General features: G+C 39.2%; 1 protein-coding gene and 1 pseudogene across 1 annotated transcript in view; one reads left to right on the forward strand and one right to left on the reverse strand.

The window, feature by feature from the left end:
• Nucleotides 1-16,647, forward strand: part of LOC137201881 (cytochrome c-like) — a 41,113-nt gene that overhangs the window by 23,163 nt on the left and 1,303 nt on the right. The window lies entirely within an intron of this gene.
• On the reverse strand, nucleotides 8,645-16,105 carry LOC137202906 (protein ripply3 pseudogene; annotated as a pseudogene).

Here is a 16,647-nt window from a genome sequence, read left to right on the forward strand (position 1 = left end):
ATGAAATGAGAAGGTTTAGAGTACTATCACTGAGGGCTCTCTAATACTTTCGATCAATGCTTTTAAAGAATTCTGGTAAGAAACCATTATGCCGGAATTCAGTCTAACTGGATGCTAATGTATAACAAGAATTGTTTTTTTTCAGAAACCCATGGTTTGTATCAGATTCCAGGAAGAAGTTTTACTTACTGTGTTTTAGAGAAAGTTTAACTCTCAAGGCAAATTTATTAGCAAAATATCTTTTCTGTTTTCTTCTATCAAGAGCACTCAGACCTTGGTTCAGTGATACTCAGACCTTGGTCCTTGAGCCCCAGGTAGTCCTTTCAGCAACTGTCTTCTTCTGAGACCGTTATTGTATTAACCAGACTATGCTGAGATAGGGTAACTATGCTGCCATTTTGTTAACAATAATAGCTAATATGGCACCAGAGGCGTATTCTTTTATTTTATTTATTTAATTTATTTTTGGCTGTGTTGGGTCTTAGTTGTGGCATGAGGGATCTTTTGTTGCGGCGCGCGGGCTTCTCTCTAGTTGTGGCGTGTGGGTTTTCTCTCTCTAGTTGCGGTGCATGGACTCCAGAGCACGTGGGCTCTGTAGTTTGCGGCACATGGCATGTGGGATCTTAGTTCCCGGACCAGGGATCGAACCCCCGTCTCCTGCATTGGTAGGTGGATTCTTTACCACTGGACCACCAGGGAAGTCCTGGCATATTCTTTTAAATATAGCATCTCAGCTTTGGTGAATTTGATTTCTCTTTTGCCGTTTTAATAAGTAGACTTGTTTACAGTTAATTTTTTTTTTTTTTTGGCCACGCATCTGGTGGCATCTTAGCTCCCCAACTAGGGATGGAACCCATACCCCCTGCAGTGAAAGTATGAAGTCCTAACCACTGGACCTCCAGGGAATTCCCTACGGTTAAAGTTTTAGCTTTATCTATCTAGTAGATAGTATTAGTTTGCCAAAAGTAATTAGAGCAAGGTTTCTTGGATTATAGTAGAAGTCTTCTTATTCAGTACCATCCAATCTTATACAGTTTACTATTAACTGAAAAAATTGGTTAAAGCAAGGTATAAAAATGATACATACATATCATAAGCATTTTATTTTTGCTTAAAACAAATAAATGTACATTTGTTCACCAACTTTTTTTTTTTTTTTTTTTTTTGCGGTACGCGGGCCTCTCACCGCTGTGGCCTCTCCTGTTGAGGAGCACAGGCTCCGGACACGCAGGCTCAGCGGCCATGGCTCATGGGCCCAGCCGCTCCGCGGCATGTGGGATCTTCCCGGACTGGGGCACAAACCCGTGTCCCCTGCATCGGCAGGCGAACTCTCAACCACTGCGCCACCAGGGAAGCCCTTCACCAACCTTTTGATATATTATGTTATGAGTCTGCTGATGAGAGTTCTTCATCTATTTGGCATTAAGTGCGGCCCATGATGCATTGCTTACAACTTCCAATTACAGTTTTTCTACGTGGAGTGAGAACTCTTAAAGACTTGAAGCAATGAGTATAGACTCCTCCTAGATTTCTAATTTTTCCCCAAGGTTATTTATGTGTCTCACCCACACTTAAGTTGAGGATTTTTTTTTTTTAATATTTGGTTGCACAGGGTCTTAGTTGTGGCACGTGGGCTCCTTAGTTGTGGCATGCGAACTCTTAGTTGCAGCATGCATGTGAGATCTAGTTCCCTGACCAGGGATCGAACCCAGGCCCCCTGCATTGTGAGCACGGAGTCTTATGCACTGCACCACCAGGGAAGTCCCGGGGACGGTGTTTCAAATGATTTATATTCAGTCTTTCAGAGCCTTCAACTTAGTTCTCAAAGAAATAGCAACTTTTCTTACATTCGTAGTTCATTAATGTATTTAGTATTTCATTACAATCATGTAATTGTAATTATGGACACAACTGGAATTAAGTAGGTTTGAGAACAAATACATCAGACTCAGTATAGTATAGGGGGAGCAGAATGCCCCAATGTCAGTGTTACCTGTTAGCTGCCAGTGTTCAGCCAGGGATATTGGTCAGTGCCTGGCAGAGGGAATGAAGAGTATCAGTTAAACTGTGCCGTTAAGAGGCAAAAGGATGTCTTTAGTTTATTTTCTTTTTTGTTAAAGTTTTATGTAATATACATAAAGTAAAATGCAAAATGCTTAAGGGTACAACTAGATGAATTTTTTCACAGTGAACAGACCTGTATAATAAATACTCAGATCATGATAATAGAATAGTACCAGGATCCTAGAAGCCTTCCTATACCCTGACCCAGTTTCTTTCCCGCTACTATTGAGACCTCTATCACTATTGATTAGTTTGGCTTATGTATGAACTTCATATAAATGGAATCATACAACATACACTCTTTTGCATCTGACATTTTTCTCTTAGCATTGGTTTTTTTTTTAACATCTTTATTGGAGTATAATTGCTTTACAATGGTGTGTTAGTTTCTGCTTTATAACAAAGTGAATCAGCTATACATATACATATATCCCCATATCTCCTCCCTCTTGCGTCTCCCTCCCACCCTCCCAATCCTATCCCTCTAGGTGGTCACAAAGCATGGAGCTGATCTCCCTATGCTATGCGGCTGCTTCCTACTAGCTATCTATTTTACATATGGTAGTGTATATATGTCTATTAGCATTGGTTTTGAAATTGATCCATGTTATGTCAGTAGCTCGTTCTTTTTCTGTATTGCGGTATATAGTATTCTGTTCTGTAAATATACCACAATTTATTTATCCATTCTGTCATTGATAGATGTCTACATTTGTTTCTAGTTTTGGACTCTTAAAAATAGTGCTGCTATAAACATTCTCGTACATGTCTCTGGTGCACATATACATGCATTTTGTTGAGCATATACTTAGGAGTAGGACATCTGGTTGTAGGATATGCTTATGTTCAGCCTTAGTAGATTTTACTAAATAGATTTTTACACTCCCACTAGCAGTGTGTGAGAATCAGTTATTCCACATCCCTCGATGGCCCTTTAAAAAAAAACTTTACCATGTATTTTTATCATTTTGTTTATGTCGTGTATTTGGTTTTTAAAAATATCATATAGAATATTCATGAACCCACCATTTAACCTGAGAAGTTTAATATTGAATATTGACAGTCTTACATGTTCTCCTCTCGCCTTTCAAGGTAAATACTCTAATTTTTTTTTTTTACTCTTTCCATTGCCTTTTCAAAAAATAGTTTTATCAGGTGTATGTGTGTGTCTAAATAATATATTGTCTAGTGTTAGTTGTATTTAGTTTTTTTTTTAAAGAATATGTGTATGCAATCTGGGAATTGATTTTCTTTTCTTTCTTTTTTAATGCTTTACATTAGGTTGCTAAGATTTATCTATATTGTTGTATACAGTTGTAATAGTTGACTCATTTTTCTCTGCCATATAATACTTCATTTAGTGGATTCATCACAGTTTATTCATTTCCTGTTGATGACATTTGGGTTGTTTCCATTTCTTACTGTTATGAATTCTACATGTTTTCTGGTGTGCCATGAGCAAGAATTTCTCTTGGTACTTAGGAATGTAATCTCTGGGTCATAGGATTGATAAATGTTCTAGTTTACAAAATAATGCCTATATTCCAAAGAAGTTATACCAGTTTATACTCTATCATCAATAGATCAGAGATGAGAGCCTTTTCATTATGAGAGAATTTAAAATTATAACCTCAGTTACTTTTAGAGATAGTTACTATTTACATTTTCTATTTTTTGCCTGTGTTTGGTAACGTGTTTTTTAAGAAATTTGTTACCTACGTTTTCAAATGTATTGACATAAGGTTGTCTCTATTTTTGTCTTGTATTTAATGTCTGTAAGATCTATACTTTTAAAAAAAAATTCCTGATATTGATAATATTGATATTGTGCTTTCGTGCTTTTTTTTCTTTTTCCCTTCTTCTTTTAGGAGTTTCTTGCTGGGTCAAGCAGTCAATTTTTTCTTTCATATTTTTTTTTCTTATTGCATTAAAATTTTTAAAAATCATGGTAAAATACACGTAACATAAAATTGACCATTTAAACCATTTTAAAGTGTACAGTTCAGTGATGTTAAGTACATTCACATTGTTGTATAACTGTCACTACCGTTCATCTCCAGAACTTTTTCATCTCCCCAAATTGAAACTCTGTACCATTAAACAATAATTCCTCATTCTCCTACCCCACAGCACCTGGCAACTTCGTCTCTATGAATCTGAGTACTCTAAGTACCTCATATAGGTAGAATCATATAGTATTTGTCTTTTTTGTGACGGGCTTATTTCACTAAGCATAATGTCCTCAAGGTTTATCCATATTTTAGTATGTGTCAAGTATTGGCACATAGTAATTTATCTTAAATACTTATTAATTGATCAGTTAATAATTTTTTCAAGTTAGAAGGTATATTGGAAATCACTTTTTCTATTTGCGTGAAATTTCCCTTTATGGATTAGAATCAGTGAATATAGCTCTTAATTGCCTTATTTTGTTTTTGCCTAATAGCTGCCTCCATTCCCTTGTGCTGTTGGTGCATCTGTGCTTTGGGGAGATGGGAGGAATGGAGTTTATATGTGTGTGGAGGGGGTGAGGATTAAATGATCAGTATTGTTTAAAACCATTATTGAAGAATTTATACAGCTGAGGATAATTTGGCTTGATTGGGCTTGGGTTACAGCCACCCGCATGAGGAGGAGGGTACAGACAACTCACCACGCAGCTAGCAGTGAAACAGGAAAAGACAAACTTGTATGTATTCCTGCTCTGCTCCTTTTGAGCCCCCTCTACTCCCACACTTACAGCTGCCACTGATGACTAATGTTAAGCAATTTGGAGGGTCCTGTGTCTTTTAATAGTAGTAAGAGGAGTTGTGCTATCACATGGTTTCTGATTTTCCACCTAGAATGTATTTTAAATTTCCAGAAATTCTATTTTATTCCAATTTCCAATTCTGTGTTGTTCCAATTCAAGGTTTATATTTTAAAAAAAGGAATTTATTGGTTTTTCTAAATGAAAATTCCATTTTCCAAAATAAAATTTGTGGTGATCAGACCTTATTATTATGGGAGTTTTGGAGTTAGAATGACACATGGATTGGAAAGTTAGTGCCAATGAATAAAGACTTTGTTGAGAAAACAGACTTATGGAAATGTCTCACATTCACCTTTTTGACCTAAGGAAATCATCTCCTTTGTTCCTAATTATTTTTTAGAACATATCATTGCATTACTTTGGGTCTCTCTCCTTTTTCTCTTCTCTTTCATATTCCTTTATAAAGCTAATGAGAATAATTATTGGCAAAAATGATATTGTGGAATAAGAACTCTTGGTTACTTTCTCATAACCCAAACCTTTAAAAGTCAGGAAAAATATTTTTATTTGGAACTCCCCATTTTCTTGTTTTTGGTTGTTATTCTGCAGGTCTAGAAGTTAGTGTTTGTAGGTTCTTACTGACACATTTCTTGAACCCGTTGATTGGATTTCTAAGTTGAAACAAATGTTATTTAGGTTAAACTGAGGGTTTTCAGCTTTGGTTTAATTTACTAGGAAGGGATCTTTTTTAAAAAAAGTATTACAGTTTTTTTGAATAGATAAGATGCTTGTATGGTTCCAATGCCAAAATAGAAAAAGGCCAATTGAAAAGTCTTTCTTACCCGAGTTTCCTATTTTTTCAGTTTCCATTCCTCAACGGATCATCACTGTTGCTAGTTTCTTGTTTATCCTTCCAGATATACAATATTTATGTATATATGATAGTATAAATATATTCTCCCCATCATATTCATTTAACAATATATCATATCAATACTTAAGAGGACATTCTCTTTCCTCAAAAACATTTGCATAGTATCTCATTGTATGAATAAACCATAATTCATTAAACTAGCGTTCCATTGATGGACAATTAAGTTGTTTCCAATCTTTTGCTCTAATAAATATTATTTCATTTGATAACCTTGAACATACCTTTCCACACATTTGCAGATATGCTTGTAGGGTAAATTCCTAGAAATTCTTTTGCTGGGTCAAATAGTATATGTATTAAAAATTCTGGGGGGGGGTATAAATTTATTTATTTATTTTTGACTGTGTTGGGTCTTCGTTGCTACGCCTGGGCTTTCTCTAGTTGTGGCGAGTGGGGTCTACGCTTTGTTGTGGCGCGCGGGCTTCTCATTGTGGTGGCTTCTCTTGTTGTGGAGCATGGGCTTCAGTAGTTGTGGCTACGAGGGCTCAGTAGTTGTGGCTCGTGGGCTCTAGAGTGCAGGCTCAGCAGTTGTGGCACACAGGCTTAGTTGTTCCATGGCACGTGGGATCTTCCCGGACCAGGGATCAAACCCGTGTCCCCTGCATTGGCAGGCGGATTCTCAACCACTGCGCCACCAGGGAAGTGCCTGTATTTAAAATTTTGATAACTACTGTCTAGTTGTTTTTCATAGGTATTGTACAAATTGACATTCTCACTTAGATGTGAGGTAGCCTGTTTTCTACATAGTCTTACTACCAGTGTGTGTAATCATTTTGGACATTTGTCAGGGTAAAAAACAGTGTTTTAGTAGTTTCAAAGTGCATAAAATAGGCTAAGTACTTTTTAATCTAAGTATAAACGTGTAGTCCTCCCTCAGTATCTGCTGAGGATTGGTTCCAAGACCCCCCACAGATACCAAAATCTGCAGATGCTCAAGTCCCTTTATATAAAATGGCATAGTATTTGCATATAACCTAAACATTTCCTCCTGTATATTTTAAATCATCTCTAGATTACTTATAATACCCAATACAATGTAAATGTTATGTAAATAGTTGCTGGCGTGTGGCAAAACCAAATTTTTCTTTTTGGAACTTTTTGGATTTTTTTTCCCTTGAATATTTTTGATTTCGGTTGGTTGAATCCGAGAATGCAGAAACTGCAGATATGGAGGACTGGACTGTACATGGTATAAGAAGTCAAATAGTGGGCTTCCCTCGTGGCGCAGTGGTTAAGAATCCGCCTGTCAATGCAGGGGACACAGGTTGGAGCGCTGGTCCGGGAAGATCCCACATGCCACGGAGCAACTAAGCCTGTGCGCCACAACTACTGAGCCTGCGCTCTAGAGCTTGTGAGTCACAACTACTGAGCCCAAGTGCTGCAACTACTGAAGCCCGCACGCCTAGAGCCCGTACTCCACAAGAGAAGCCACCAAAATGAGAAGCCCATGCACCACAACGAAGAGTAGCCCCCGCTCACTGCAACTAGAGAAAGCCTGCACGCAGCAACGAAGACCCAACACAGCCAAAAATAAAAATATATATATTTATATATAAATATATGGCTTTTAAGCCCTCCCTTATCCACTCGCTATACTGCATCTATACTAAGGCTATATATTCAACCTCAGTGGAGCATGTGCTTTGGCTTGGATTTCCATGAGTAGTGATGGATTTATGCTAATCCATCCACATTTAACATTTTTCATAGCTTTTTCTTTTTTTTCCAAATCAGTATATTCCTGAAAATTAAGAAAATAATTAAAATATGTAATATAAAATTTACCATCTTAGCCATTTTTAAATGTACAGGTCAGTAGTGTTAAGTATATTTACATAGTTGAACAGATCTCTAGAAATTTTTTGTGTTGTAAAATGGAAAATTTCTGCAGGCATCTCTTCATTTTATTGCACTTTGCTTTATTTTACTTTGCAGATATTGCATTTTTTACAAATTGAATCTTCGTGGCAACCCTGCATTAAGCAAATCTCTCAGTGCCATTTTTCCAGCAGCATTGCTCACTTTGTTGTCTCTGTGTGACATTGTGAGAATTCTCCCAATATTTCAAACATTTTCATTTTTACTGTATTTGGTTTTTTTTTTGTCTCTCAAAATATTTCAAGTAGAAATTGGGAAGACAACCAAATGTAAAATAGTTAAGTAAAAAACCTTGACGAATACACTCATTTGGTCATCAAAATATAAAAAGCTGAAAATAGTATTACATTAGGTACCTTGATTGAAAAGTGTTATTCTATTCAAGTAATAAGCCCAAAGCGGTCCCCAACTAAGAGTTAAAGCTTGTCTCTCTATTCATACACACAGCCCTTAGACAAGAATCATATATGTTTTTATCCAGAATGGTCCCTCCACCCAAATCCTTGTCTTTTTATTTTTGTTACTTTTATGGAAATTATTCAGTGTGTTTTTCATAAATAAATTTTGTTTTCAGAATGCCAGTAAGCCACCACATCAACCTTGGACAATATCTGAATCATTTTTACAAAAGTGGAAATAGCCAAATAAAGGGTCTCAGGTTAAGTGAGAGGCATGGGTGATTAATTAATCGATTATTAATCGATATGGACTAATCTGTCCTTTGATCAGCACAGTGACATTGCTGAACGTGCTTTGAAAGTTGGCCCCACCTGATAACACCCCATGTGGACACAAACCTCTTGGTCCTAGAATCCTTTCTCAAAGGTATAAATGAGGCACAGAGAATCACTAGTAGAAGGATGAGTAAAAGCTGAGTCTTGCCAGAGTGGGGTGCTGGCAAGAGAAAGTCAGGTCCTTGTATACCCGGTTGAAAGGCAAAGTGTCCTGGCGAGGCTGTCCCCAAGGGCTGTCCTGCAGGGCACGTGTGAGGTGGGTCTGGTGTAGGAGAGACAGACTTATTGGGATGAAGGGCACCCAGCATCGTCCGGAGAGTCAGGGTTGGGGAGCAGACCCTTACCACCAAGGCCACCGCGGACTCCGGGTTGCTGTCCTGGGTTTGTCAGCCGGTCTCTGCCCTTTCCTCCTGGGCTGTCTTCCTCCTCCTGGCACTGAAGGTCAGAGGGCTGGGTTTTTCTTCGTGCTCCTCATCTGAATCTGACTTGTCACTGTAGAGGTGAATGGTGGCTTGCATAGGGAAACTAGCCAGCACCTTCACCCCGGAACTCTGCAGATACTCTTGATGCTTAGAAAGAGGTAAATAAAGTCTTACAGGATGCTGAGACCCAAAGGCTCCCCCTTCAATCCAAAGGTTTGTTGGTCACCTCCAGGCTCAAGCTTAACAGTATTTGATAAGCTCCTCTTCCTCTTACTGTTGTCATGATGTCCCAAGCACTGTGAGGGAGCCCAAGATGGAAAGATGAGTCGGACACAGTCCCCCAGTTCATGCATTTTAAATCTCGCTTCCAGTTCTGCTGGGCTCAGCATCCTGGGGGTTCACGATCCAAGGTCTCCATGGTGTTTGGCTCTTGGCCCTCGAGGTGGCGGTGGTCCCCGGGGACCGTCCCCCCGGGGCAGTGACAGACGCGTCCCCGCGCCTCCCGGGCTCCGGCTGCCACCTCAGGTCTGATGGTGCCCTCCGAGCCCGCGCCCCTCCAGCAGCGCACACGACCGGCCGCGCCTTTAACCAGTCTGGCGAGGGCGCTCACCCTACTATATTTGTTATGGTGATCTGTGATCAGTGATTTTTGATGTTAGGACTGTAATTGTTTTGGAGCGCCACAAACCACGCCCATATGGGAGGCAGATTTAATGGATAAATGTTGTGTGTGTTCTGACTGCTCCACCAACTGGCCATTCCCCTGTCTCTCTCCCTCTCCTCAGGCCTCCCTATTCCCTGAGACACAACAGTACTGAAATTATAGGCATATTTTGTTTTATTGTGTTCTAAGTTATTACACTTCGCAGATAATTGCTTTTTTTTTTTTTTTTTTTACAAATTGAAGGTTTGTGGCAATCTTGCATTATCAGATGATGGTTAACATTCTTTTAGCAATAAAGTATTTTTAAATTAAGGTATGTACATTTTTTTAGACATAATGCTATTGCACACTTAATAGACTACAGTATAGTGTAAACATAACTTTTATAGGCACTGGGAAACCAAAAAAATTTCTGTGACTTGCTTTATTGCGATGTTCACTTTACTGCGGTGGTCTGGAACTGAACCTGGAGTATCTCCAAGGTATGCCTGTACCTGTGAAATCACAATATCCCATTTCCCTCTCCCTACAGCCCCTGGCATCCACCATTCTACTTTCTGTTTCTATGAATTTCACTACTTTAGATACCTCATATAAGTGGAATCTTACAATATTTTTCTTTTTTATGACTGAAACTTCATTTAGCGTAACGTCCTCAGGGTTCATTTACATCGTGGCATGTATCAAGATTTCCTTCTTTTTAAAGGCCAAATAATATTCCATTGTATGTATATGCCACATGTTGTTTATCCAGTCATCCATCAATGGACATTTGGGTTGTTTCCACCTCTTGTCTATTACATTGATAAATAGTGCTACGGTGAACATGGATGTGCAAATATTTCTTCGACATCCTGCTTTCATTTCTTTTGGATATATACCCAGAGGTGGGATTGCTGTATCTTATGGTAGTTCTATTTTTAAGTTTTGAGGAAGCTTCATATTATTTTCTATAGTGGCTGCACCATTTTATATTCCCACCAATAGTGCACAAGAGTTCCAATTTCTCCACATCCTCAGCAACACTTATTTTCTGTTTTTTTTTTTTTGTGTGTGTGTGTGTGTGTGTGTGTGTTTGTGTTGTTGTTGGTTTTGGTAGCAGCCATCCTAATGGGTATGAGATGATATCTCATTGTGGTTTTGATTTGTGTTTCTCTAATGATGAGTGATGTTAAGCATCTTTTCATGTGTTTTTTGGCCATTTGCATATCTCCTTTGGAGAATGTCTGTTCAAGTTCTTTGCCCATTTTTAAGTTGGTCATTTATTTTTCTGTTGTTAAGTTGTAGGGGTTCTTTATATCTACTGGATATTAACCTCTTATCAGTTAAATGATTTACAAATATTTTCTCCCATTCCATAGATTGCTTTTTCACTCTTGATTATTTCTGTTGATGTACAGAAGTTTTTAATTTTCACATGGTCCTGTTTGTCTATTTTTGCTTTTTTAACTGTGCTTTTGGTGTCATATTCAAGAAATCATTGCCAAATTCAATGTCATGAAGCTTTTCCTCTGTGTTTTCTTCTAGGAGTTTTAGATCTTATGTTTAGGTCTTTAATCCATTTTGAGTTGGCTTTTGTATATGGTGTAAGTGATGGGTCCAGCTTCATCCTTTTGCATGTAGATATCCAGTTTTCCAAACATCATTTGTTGGAGAGACTATTCTTTCCCCACTGAGTGGTCTTGGTGCCTTTGTTAAAAATTATTTGACCATACATGTGACAGTTTATTTCTGGGCTCTGTATTCTATTCCATTCATCTAAATTCAGTCTTTATGCCAATACCATACTGTTTTGTTTTGTTTTTTGTTTTTGGCCGTGTTGGATCTTCATTTGCTGCATGTGGGCTTTCTGTAGTTGCGGCGAGTGGGGGCTACTCTTTGTTGCGGCGCCCAGGCTTCTCATTGTGGTGGCTTCTCTTGTTGTGGAGCACGGGCTCTAGGCGCGCGGGCTTCAGTAGTTGTGGCCCGCAAGCTTAGTTGCTCTGAGGCATGTGGGATCTTCCCGGACCGGGGGTCGAATCCGTGTCCCCTGCATTGTCAGGTGGATTCTTAACCACGGCGCCACCAGGTTAAGTCCCCAAAGTCTACTTTAGATTAGTACTAGTTTAATTCTGTAAGATAGCTTGTCTTTCTCCCTCCTTTGTGCAGTTATTGTCATATATATCGTCTATATTTGTTATAAACCCAACAGTACAGTGTTGTTATTACTGCTTTATACAATCTTGTCTTTTAAATAATTTAAGAGAATAATTTTTTTATTCTTTTTGTATTGGAGTATAGTTGCTTTACAGTATTGTGTTAGTTTATACTGTACAGCGAAGTGAATCAGCTATACGTGTGTGTATATATATATATGCCCTCTCTTTTGGATTTCCTTCTCATTTATGTCACCGCAGAGCATCGAGTAGAGTTCCCTGTGCTATACAGTACGTTCTCATTACTTATCTATTTCATACATACTATCAATAGTCAGCCTCAATTTCCCAATTCATCCAACCCCCCACCCCCACTTGCCCCTTGGTATCCATATGTTTGTTCTCTACGTCTGGGTCTCTATTTCTGCTTTGTAGTTAAGATCATCTATACCAGTTTTTTTCAGTTTCCACATATATGTGTTAATATAAGATACTTGTTTTTCTCTTTCTGACTTCACTCTATATGAGAGAATAAAATTTTTAAAACACATTCTTTTATATTTACCCATATATTTACTTTTTCCAGTGCTCTTCATTTCTCTGTGTAGATTTAAGCTACCAGCTGGTGTCAGTGGATTCTCTGAGTTATTGGGGATGTCTTTATTTCACCTTCATTTCTGAAAGACAGTTTAGCTATCTGGATACAGAATTCTTGCTTGACAATATTTCCTTTCAGCATTTTGAATATGTCATCTCGCTGCCTTCTAGCCTCCCTTGTTTCTGATGAGAAGTTAGCCACTAGTTATATCTTTGCTTCCCTGTAAATGATGGGTTGTTTTTTTCTTCCTACTCCCAAGATTTTCAGTTTGGGGCTTTCATCAGTTTTACTACATGTCTAGGTACGGACTTCTGTGTTTTTGTAGTTGTGGTTCATTGAGCTTCTTAATGTGTAGATTAATTTTAAAAATCAGTTTGTATTGTTTTTGGTCACTTCCTATCCTTTCTCTCCACTTCTTCTGGAACTCCTAATTTGTGTATGTTGGTACACTTGTTCCACAGGTCTTTAAGGCTCTGTTTGTTTTTCTTTATTCTTTTCTCTCTCTTCAGATTAGATAATTTCTATTGCTCTTTCTTCAGGTTTATTTTTTATTCTGCTGTAGTATTCAACTCTAGAGTTCCATTTGGCTCTTTTTTATGATTTCTGTCTTTTTGTTGAGATTTTCTATCTGTTTAAGGCATTGTTCATATAATTTTCTTTAGTCTTTTAAAGCACTTTGACGTCTGTGTTTGCTAAGTCTGGCATTGAGCCTACACAGGGATGTTTGCAATCACATGGGATCGTTTTCCCCTTCTCAGTTTGGGTCACACTTTCTTGCGTCTTTACATCCCATAAATTTTTGTTGAAACTGTGGACATTTTACATAATATGTTGTAGCAATTTTGGATTCTGATTTTTTTCCCTTTTGAGGGTTGTTGTTGCTTTGTTATTATTGTTTTTTAAGTAACTTGCCTGGACTCAACCTGTAGAATCTTTCTCCTTGGTGTGTGACTGCTGATATCTGCTCAGTTTTGTTTCTGTTTTTTTAATTTCTGTTTTAATTTTTAAGTTTGGCTTCCTGGAGTGACACCTGTATCTGCATTGCTTAGTGGTCAGTTAATGATTGGTCAAAGATTGTGCTAAACACCTTGAGCCAGTAAGCCTTCCTCTCTCTGCTGATCATTGTGTGTGTTGGGGAAGCTCCTTCAAAGTTCAGACAGTTTAAAAGTCTGCCCTAACTTTTACTTTCTACTGGGCCCTTTTGTGTCTTTTCTGCCTGTTTATGCAGGCTCCTGGTGGACCCTTTCCAATCTCTCCAGTGCAGATGTGTAGAGCATTTATCAAGGTCCCTTAAGTTTCGTTTCCAGATTTCCTTTTTTAATTTCTGTCTAGTCTGCTGGTCCATTGCTTGCACTGACAGCAACCTCAGGCTCGCTGAGCCCTTGGTCTTGCTTTTTCATTTGCCACCAAGAATGCAAACTCTTACTGACAATGCGGATAGGCGTGGGGTTTTTCTGTGCTTTGCTTTAAATCAAGTCAGCCCTCTCTGTCAGTGAAGCTGCTGGTTTTCATGACTTTCGCCACCTTGGTAGAACTACCTTTCCCACTGACCTCTGGGGATGGGAGTAGCTTTAGGCAATAATGCCACAGACTCTCTCTTTTCTTACCCCAAGTTCAGTAGTTTCTCATGAATAACCACAGAGAAGGTAACATTTGAGAAAAGACCTGAAGGAGGTGAGGAAGTATCCATGTAGATATCTAGGGGAAGAACATTCTTGGCAGAGGCAACACCTTAAGGGCCTTAAGGTGAGAACATATCTAAGTTATAAAAGGGACAGTAAGGAGGCCAGTGTGGCTGGTGTGGAGTACCTGAGAGGAAGAGTAGTAGGACGTGAGGTCAGAGAGATAAAGCGAGGATGGGGACAGGGTGTTAGAGCAGGTAAGACCTTTTAGGCCACTCTAAGGGCTCTGGCTTTTACCTTGAATGAAATGGGGAGCTGCTAGAGGGCTTTGAACAGTGGAGTTGGGACACAATGTCTTATAATTTTAAAAGCAGCTATGTGAAATAGAAGCCAGAGAGTGGCAGAATAGAAGGCTCAGGATGCCAGTTAGGAGACTATTACAGTCTTGATCATAGCAATGCAGGTAAGAAATGATTGTGGCTTAGATAAGGGTGGTAACAAGTGGTCCAGTTCTGGTGTATGCATAAGGTAGAACAGATAGGATTTCTTCTGATGGATTGGCAGTGGGGAGTGAATGATACTGGTCCCTTATTTTAAGGGGCTTTTCCTGCATATTATCTGTGAATGTTTTTTCTGTTCCCTTTATTGAGTCCTATGTTTTTTGAGTTTATTATATTTATTCTAATTATCCATAGATTGGATCATTTTTATGTTCTAATATTATCTTCTAATTGCTTTAATATCTGTTTGTTTTTTTTTTAAATTCTGAAAGCCTTTCTCCACTCTGTTCACTCTGTTTTCTCTGTATCTCTTCTGTTTCTTGCTGTTTCTGACATCTTATTGAACCTTTAATTGTGGTGTTTTGTTTTTCAGGTTTTCTTCAGCTTTGCAGACATCTTTCTTTTCATTCTATTTATTCTTATTCATTCTTTAATTTATTTCTTAGCTCTTATTTTATTGTATCTAAATTCTTTTTTAAAATTTGTTTTATTTATTTTTTTTGGCTGCGTTGGGTCTTCATTGCTGTGCATGGGCTTTCTCTAGTTGTGGTGAGTGGGGACTACTCTTCCTTGCGGTGTGAGGGCTTCTCATTGCGGTGGCTTCTCTTGTTGTGGAGCACGGGCTGTAGGCGTGCGGGCTTCAGCAGTTGTGGCATGAGGGCTCAGTAGTTGTGGCTCACGGGCTCTAGAGTGCAGGCTCAGTAGTTGTGACATACGAACGTAGTTGCTCCGTGGCATGTGGGATCTTCCCGGACCAGGGCTCAAACCCGTGTCCCCAGCATTGCCAGGCAGATTCTTAACCACTGTACCACCAAGGAAGCCCTGTATCTAAATTCTTTTTCTTTTCTTTTTTTTTGCGGTACACAGCTCTCTCACTGCTGTGGCCTCTCCCGTTGCGGAGCACAGGCTCAGTGGCCATGGCTCACGGGCCTAGCCACTCCGCGGCATGTGGGATCTTCCCAGACTGGGGCACGAACCCGCATCCCCTGCATCGGCAGGCGGACTCTCAACCACTGCACCACCAGGGAAGCCCAAAGCCCTCTACATTCTTATTTGAAGTATTCAAATAAGTATTCAAGGGAGAATCTGCTTTTGGTTTTGCGGGATTAGATTGTTTTCCAGGTTAGGTTCTTCATCTGCTGCATAGTAATTTCTTCTCTCTCATTGTCTTTCTCTTTTGTTATTGGATATTTGATAGTTGCTGTGTCATTTTTATTGATCTTCTTTATATTTTATGTGGAACAGTTCTGTTTATACCTTTTATTTGAGAGAGATTGTTGAAATATCCTTGATATGTTTCCCACCTAATTTGAGACCTATCCCCACCCAATCTTGCTTATCAACTATGGTTAGTGGTTGATTGTTGCTTTCATCCTCTTTTCAAGCTAAGGGCATGAAGGTAGAGAAGAGCTTGCCATTGAAGAGTTTAATCATTTTTGGTGATTTGAATTCTGTTCTTTTTTCTAAAGTCTCATAAAATGTTTTCTATCAGGCCTACTTTATCCAGTGGTAAATTCCATGTATTAACATAAGCTTTGCCAGATTCTCCCAATGTGGCTTAATGCCCTGGAAGATGGCAAGCCAAGGAGGTTCAGCCTCCTTTTCCTGAGGTCCCATAGTGGTTTATAGAGTTTTGTTTTCTTTTTCCACACTTTGCGGCTTGTGGGATCTCAGTTCCCCGATCAATGATTGAACCCGGGCCCATGGCAGTGAAAGTGCGGAGTCCTAACCACTGGACCACCAGGGAATTCCCTAAGAGGCTCTTACTCTTGATGGATTTTTTTTTTTTTAAACTTACCCATGACTATCCCTTTCATTCTCCTCCTTCCACATTGAAAAGTATTTCATGTAAGATCACTCTCATTTCCTTCTTGGGTTGCATTTTTTAAAATGTTTATCCTATCAGGTGTCCAGGTATAAGAGTTCTATGATCCTCCTCATGCTTTCTTTACCCAGAAATCTTGGACATGTATTTTTATTTATTTATTTATTATTTGGCTGCATTGGGTCTTCGTTGCTGCACACAGGCTTTCTCTAGTTGCAGCAAGCGGGGGCTACTCTTAGTTGTGGTGCGTGGGCTTCTCACTGTGGTGGCTTCTCTTGTTGCGGAGCACGGGCTCTAGGCACATGGGCTTCAGTAGTTGGGGCACACGGGCTCAGTAGTTGTGGTTCGTGGGCTCTAGAGCGCAGCTCCGTAGTTGTGGCGCGTGGACTTAGTTGCTCCGTGGCATGTGGGATCTTCCCAGACCAGGGCTCGAACCCGTGTCCCCTTCATTGGCAGGCGGATTCTTAACCACTGCGCCACCAGGGAAGTCCCTGGACATGTATTTTTTAAATGTTCAGT

The sequence above is a fragment of the Pseudorca crassidens genome, chromosome 11 (genome assembly GCF_039906515.1).
Source record: "Pseudorca crassidens isolate mPseCra1 chromosome 11, mPseCra1.hap1, whole genome shotgun sequence".
Taxonomy (NCBI): domain Eukaryota; kingdom Metazoa; phylum Chordata; class Mammalia; order Artiodactyla; family Delphinidae; genus Pseudorca; species Pseudorca crassidens.